Raw genomic sequence first — 5,435 nt, 5'->3', positions numbered from 1 at the left:
CTCAAATTGCTACATGCTATATACAAAATATTGTGTGCAAAATACAAAATCATACATTCCTAAATGCAAAGTACCATGTGCAAAATGCAAAGTGCTATGTTCTATATATCATGCTATCTGAAAAATACTAAGTGCAAAATGCAAAATGATATGAACCAAAGGAAGGGCACATCCCTTGGTCTTATAATTTTTGGAGAGGAAATGTGCCGACTCTCCCCCCACACGAATGTGTGGTTAAGTTTATTTGTTTATGTGTTGGATACAAAGTGCTATGTGCTAAATGCAAAAATGCTAGTTGCTCAATGCTATGTGCTATATGCAAAATACTATGTACAAAATACAAAATCATACATTTCAAAAAACAAAGTACCATGTGCAAAATGCAAAGTGCTATGTTCTATATCCCAAACTCAAATTGCTACATGCTATATGCAAAATACTATGTGCAAAATGCAAATTATATGAACCCAAAGAAGGGCACGTTCCTTGGTATTTTTGGAAAGGAAATTTGCTGACTCTCCCCCTACATGAATGTGTGGTTAAGTTTATTTGTTTATGTGTTGGATACAAAGTGCTATATGCTAAATGCAAAAATGCTAGTCGCTCAATGCTAAGTGCTAATTCTAAATGCAAAATGCTATGTACAAAATTCAGAGTGCTATATCTCAAATTCAAATTGCTACCAAATATATACAAAGTGATAAATGAAAAGTGCTATATCCCAAATTCAAATAGCTACAAAATATATTCCAAAAAATATATGCTAAACACAAACTACTATGTGTAAAAAGAAAGAGCTATTTACCATGTTCTGAAAATCACTTTGTGCTTAAGCCATTTGACTTGCTTCTTTCTATAACATTTATGTAAATCAAAAAATCAAAATAAAACATGCTCTTCATAGTCTCAATCATCAATATAGCTACCTGCCCAGATCTAGTTTTCTCTTCTTTTCATAAGCATATGCATTTGCCTATGCTTATGCTTATGCATGAGCATATGCTCATATGCTCATGCATAAGCATAAGCATAAGCATAAGCATATGATTTCTCTCTTTTTCTCTTATGCATATGTTTTTCCTTCTCTTATGCTTATGCTCTTTTCCCCTCTTTCAATTTCTTTCCCCGAGTCTTCCTTCTCTTCTTTTCCCCTCTCTTTTTCTCTTCTTTTCATAAGCATATGGCTATGCCTATGATTATGCTTGCTTATGCATGAGCATATGCTTATGCATCAGAATATGCTCATATGCTCATGCATAAGCATAAGCATATGCTTTCTCTCATTTTCTCTTATGCATATGCTTTTCCTTCTCTTATGTTTATGCTCTTTTCCCCTCTTTCAAACTCTTTTGCCCTCTTCCTTATCTTCTTTTCCCCTCTCTTTTTTCCTCTCTTTTCTTATTTTCATATCTCTTTCTTCCTTGTATTTTCCCCTCTCTTTTCCCCTCTCTTTTTCATATCTTTTCATAAGCACATGAATTTGCCTATGCTTATGCTTATGCATGAGTATATGCATTTGCCTTCTCTTATGCTTATGTTGCTTATGCATGAGCATATGCATTTTCCTATGCTTATACTTATGCATGAGCGTATGCTCGTATACTCATGCATAAGCATATGCATATGCTTTCTTTCTTTCTCTCTTTTTCTCTTATGCATATGCTTTTCCTTCTCTTATGCTTCTTCTTCTCTTTTCCTTCTCTTATGCTCATGCATAAGCATATGCATATGCTTTCTCTCTTTTTCTCTTATGCATATGCTTTTCCCCTCTTCATTCTCTTCTTTTTCCTCTCTTTCAATCTCTTTTCCCCTCTTCTTTCTCTTCTTTCTCTTCTTTTTCCCTCACCCTTGTCTTCTTTTCCCTCTCTTATTTCCTCTTATTTTCTCTTCTTTTCTCTTCTCTCTTTTTCTCTTTTTTCCTCTCTTTTCTTATTTTCATCTCTCTTTCTTTCTTCTCTTTCCCCCTCTCTCTTTCTATTTTTTCCCTCTTTTTCTCTGCTTTTCATGAGCATATGCATTTGCCTATGCTTATGCTTATGCATGAGCATATGCTCATATGTGCATGCATAAGCATAAGCATATGCTTTCTCTCAACTTTCCCTCAAATGCATTTGCCCATGCTTATACTTATGCATGAGCATATGCTCATGTGCTCATGCATAAGCATAAGCATATGCTTTCTCTTGACTTTCCCTTAAATGCTTTCCCTCATATGCATTTGCCTATGATTATTCTTATTTCCTTCTCCTTAGTTGTATTCGGTTCTTTTTTCACATGCTCCTTACCCCTATTTGGTTCTTTGCCAGCTCATGTAAAAGAGAAGATTGTGTAAGAGAGCGACTAGGTGAAGTACAACATGGGGGTTGTGTGGGCTTGGGTGGGGGTGTGTGCAAAGGTAGTGGAGCAAGGGTGACTAAGGAATGCATGACACAACCTATGGGATCTTCGTAGGGTGTGGAGAGACCACCACGACCAGTAGAGCCTCAAATATTCTTGTGTAAAGGACATTATGGATTGTGTGGAGGCTTTCATGGATTGCGAGAACATAATCTTGCTAAAGATCCTAACTGCATATTAAAAGAAGTGGAGGATGAGGTCCCCAGTGACCCACCTAGCGATGCGGAGGAGGAAAGTACCTTGGATAGTAACGCAGAGTAGTAGACCTTCTCCACCATTTTGGAATTTTCGGAGAATGTCCCTTTTGGAGACAAATTTTGTTTAAGCATAATTTTGGAGGCATATATTTTTTATATACATACTTTTGGAGACATACTTTTGTAGACATACTTTTGGAGACATACTTTTGGGGATATTTTTTATATATGAAAATCTTCTTGGATTCCACTTGTCTTTCATAAATATTTGTCATTTCAAAACTGGCTTTCATAATTGTCTTAAGTAAATCATTGTCCTTTCACATTTATCCTTTATGGATGGGATCTTTCAATGAATATACTAGTGCTTATACGAATGTTTCCACACTTAGAAAAAATATTTTCAATATATTTATAGTGAAATTTTAAATGCATACACACGCACTTACGCATGCATGCACCTATACATATGCATGCACATATACAAAATTAGATTATTTGATCTATTAGTGTGATTTATTAGATTTCACATATGTTTGAATATAATAATTTATCTATGTAATATTTATCAATGATTATGTCTTACCAATAGTCACAAAAGATTATATTTCCATCATAAATATCATTCATTAAAATATGTGGAAGGGACACTCATTTGAGGAAGATTTTGGGTCAGCGGAAAGGCTATAGCCCTGGTATTTGCATCCTTGAGGTTCACTACATAGAGTTAGCCCTATATATCACATGAATTTGATAAAAATCCATTATCACTAAATAATCCCTTTTTTCCATGGTCTTCTTAAAAGTTCCCTTATTTAAGCACCTCCAAGTGTAAATTCAATAAGAGAGATACACTCTTTGCTACAAGCATCATTAGTTGGTACCAAAAAGTAGTGTCATTAACACTCCTTTTAGCAAATGATATAATTAATTATAAGAGTAGTAGATGCATTATTATCAGATATACTTAGTACTTCTTAAGAGTTCTATCCATAGAAGTAGATTTAAGAAATTTAGTCACAATTTAAGAATAATAATTATCCTACAAGTAGTTTTCTTATTTCTCCCTAAAAGGCATGAAAATTGGTATCACCTAACCATGCTTTTAGCCTTTCCAGCAACAATTAAACCACAAAGCTTTAAAAGAAACCAGTTATATTCACTAAATGCAATGGTCTCCATGAACTTTAACCGGACATGAGTTTTACATATGTAATAAGCTATTCCTTGTTGTTTGTTTGCACATAGTGGAAAGCTTAAGGAATTAGTTCATGTACTAATAATAAACTATTCATATTAATTTTCAAGGACATTCACCATTTGGGATCATACGAAATGACACAAGGATAATCCATTTTGACAGACGCAAGACACTTAATCCATTTTAAAAAGCATGTCTATCAAGACAATTAATCCATTTAAAAAAGCATCGTTATTATTTGCTGGAGTTCCCCCTCTTTTAGTATCACATCTTCGTATTTCAAATTCCGCAAATTGCTCCCCAAATTCCTACAATCATATGGATTCCTTTGATCGAGTAAGCTAGATCAGCAATTGGAATCCATGTCCCATGGAGCTCTCTCTCTTCCACGTACAAGAACCTAGTTTCTCTTTTTTGGATTCAAGAGTTAAGGTTTTTCCATGGAAAGGACGCTAGTGTGCGCAAAGCATTTGCAAAAGGAGGATATTCAACTCATTTGGTATTTGTTCACTGTGAATGGATAGTTACCTTCGTTTATGTTAGTTCTATAAAATGGACTTCTGACAACCTCACGGTAATCTAGATCTTATTTTGCTGGGAATTATAACTTGTGTTCTCGTTCTACGTCAAATTTTAAGCAAGCATTGACGTGTGTTAATTGAGTGATAGGTGATAGTCGCTGACATTTCTCCTCGTCCCCGAAGATATATTCGAAGAAGTGTAGGCGTTGCTGCGTCGTTCGGTTTATGGGAATAATCATGTGGGAATTGGAATCACCGTGACTTTAACCTTGTGTGTGCAGATCAGTGTTGGTAGCGCAACGACAAACGCCTCCCCTGCTACCATGCGAAATGCGCCATTGTCATGCTAAGAGGAGTACTAGTATTTTGTGTACTCGATGGCTTAAATGTGCCCGATGACGCTAGCTGGTACGCACGAAACCAACGAGCCTCATCACTCCGAACAAGCATATATATATCCAGGCTACATTCTATCTAATGATTTCAGCCATAACGCCTGTGCTCCAAATCAACCATGGCAGAGACTTCGCGGAGAGCTTTGTCGAGGTCGTTGCAGGCCTCCACGACGACACCGTGGCGGTCTTGAACGACGTCGGGGGAGTCAAGGTGGTAGAGCAAGGCCTCAAGGAGGTTATGCCAGCGGGGGAGAAGGGCGGTGTTGAAGAGCTGGATGTAACGACCGAGGTTCTCTTTGGCGTCAAGGGCGAGGAGGGCGAGGTCAGGGTGCGCAATGAGGAGGGATCGAATGGATCTGGTGTGGTCGAGCAACTGGAAAGCAGAGAGGCAACGGGAGGGGAAGGATTGGATGTCGGATAGAGCTTGTTGGTAGAGGAGGCGGAGGGGGTCAGGCAATCGTTGGATGTGAATAGAAGGCAACTGCATGGAGGCTGGGATTGTGCATGGCTCATACGTGGGTCTTATGTACTGTGGCAGCCACTCTATTGGATCCTCCGGATTGTAGTTGAACCGTGGTGGATCCATCTTCTTCGCACGTGTCTCCCCGTGTGAAGTGTGTGTGTGTGTGATGTTTGGGAGAGACACAACCCCCGCCCCCCCCCCATTCGCGTCCCTTCCTTCCCATCCTCACCGTTTCATCTCTCTTCGTTCCATTTTCAAAAA

Source organism: Dipteris shenzhenensis, chromosome 6, assembly GCF_047967505.1.
Source record: "Dipteris shenzhenensis isolate YYH24624 ecotype China chromosome 6, Dip_SZ_1.0, whole genome shotgun sequence".
NCBI classification, from domain to species: Eukaryota; Viridiplantae; Streptophyta; class Polypodiopsida; order Gleicheniales; family Dipteridaceae; genus Dipteris; species Dipteris shenzhenensis.
The sequence above is the reverse complement of the archived record's forward strand: the minus strand, read 5'-3'. Positions refer to the sequence as shown.